Below are 1800 nucleotides of genomic sequence, written 5' to 3' on the forward strand. Positions count from 1 at the left end.
TGCACACCTGCGATCTCTGCAATTCCGGAAAAATACCCTGCCTTTCGCGGGTCCCAGAAAAACCTTTTCGCGTTGGTCCCAGCTATACTGCTCGGGCCGCTCCTCCTCGTTCTCAGGCCAGTCTTCTGCTCCGTAGAGAAAAAGATGCCCATGATCCTGGCCTGCGGGTCTTGCCGGGCTGCACGCTCGCGCAGGCACTTCCTGGAGTGTGGTGTGTGTGAGCCCTCACCACCCCCGCGGACCATCCCCCGGAGCCGTCCAGCCACCCGCAGCCCCTTAGGCAGCCAGGCCCAGCACCCCTCACATATATCTATTTTTAAACTTTACATAAAAGTCATATCAGAATATTCCTCTCATCCCATGTTCTACTGTTTTCATTCTAATAACTATGCTTCTTTATTTTTAACAACTAAATTGTGATTCATTATATGATGTACCATAATTTATTGAGAAAGAAACTTCTTGATGAAGAGGCTCATCCCAGTCATTTATGTTATCACAATGTTACAGTGAATATCCTTCTACATACTGAGGCATACTGAGTCTATCTGTAGGCTAAAATCTTAAAAGTAGAATTAATGCCTCAAAGAGTATATGTTCAACATGTTGATAGAAGTGGGTCAAGTTGGTAGCATGGACTTCTTTCCCCCTCAGGACTAGAGATTGAAGGCAGGGTCTTCACACTGAATCACATCCCCAACCCTCCTTTGGGAGGGAGTAGAGAGTCTGGATAAGCTGCTAAATTACCCAGGCTGGACTCCAGTTTGTAATCCTCCTGCCTCAGCCTCCCAGAGTGTTGGAATTACAAGTGTATACAACCGCTCCTGGATAGCAAGGGCTTTTAAAGACATCACTGGCCTTTGTGTGTGTAGCCAGCTGACAGGCTCTGGGGAGGCTTTGGCTGTGAAGAAGGCCAGGAGAGCTCGCTGTGCCTGGAAATTATGGAGACAGGGAGGGTCTGGCCAAAGAGCCTGACAGCTTTAGGAAGCTACCAGGCAGAAAGGTCCTGGCTAATTCTGCCAACGTTTTTGAGGATGAAGTCAAAGCCACAGCTTTTGCGCAGTCTGTACTGGGTTTCAGCAAGTGATAAAACTGTGCTACTTGACACATTTCTTTAAGTGCTCTTTTTATGATGTACCAGATAAAGAACGGAACAGATAATTATAGTTCTTGCTTGACAGCTACTGAAAAAAATATATTTTTTAGACTTCCTGGGATTTCCACTTTTCAAATTCCTTTAAATTTGAGGAGTCTTTTTTTTTTTTGAGAAGTCTTATATGAGGTTGTCACCTATTTTTTAACCTTCAGTTTGTCATATATCATTAAAGGCATTTTTAAAAGACCCACAAAACTATGCATTGTGAATAAAAAACAGATTGAGGTTCATAGGCCTAGAAAATGGTTTTCTAAATCTGTGTCTTATTGCTGGTATGAAATAAAAGAATTGACGTAAATTATAATAACCTTGCATGGTAATTGGACTGTCCCTCTATTCATCCTATGCGAAACAATAAAAGCTATTTCTGAATTAGAAAGGACACTGAAATTGGCCAACTTTCTGCTTGAAATTGACTGCTTTGACTTCCAACCCCAATCACATAAAAATTTAAAGAAAGACCAGGAGGAAGCCCCTAAAAAAAAGATACAGGGACAAAAGCTGTATCTGTTCATCTTGCTTGTTCAAATTCTCGTAGGAACAGTTCTGTCACAGTTAGCATTTGAGGAAAATCAGGTATATCAAGCCCTCGATTAACTTCTCATACAAATTTTGAATTCACAGGTCAACTTACTTTCCCAGTA

At 42.3% G+C, this 1800-nt stretch overlaps 1 protein-coding gene across 2 annotated transcripts in view; it reads left to right on the plus strand.

Moving 5' to 3' along the window:
- The window catches only part of Kiaa1324 (KIAA1324 ortholog), a 95319-nt gene that overhangs the window by 27361 nt on the left and 66158 nt on the right, over window positions 1–1800 (plus strand). The window lies entirely within an intron of this gene.

The sequence above is a fragment of the Chinchilla lanigera genome, unplaced genomic scaffold (assembly GCF_000276665.1).
Source record: "Chinchilla lanigera isolate Chin_1 unplaced genomic scaffold, ChiLan1.0 scaffold00034, whole genome shotgun sequence".
NCBI lineage: Eukaryota > Metazoa > Chordata > Mammalia > Rodentia > Chinchillidae > Chinchilla > Chinchilla lanigera.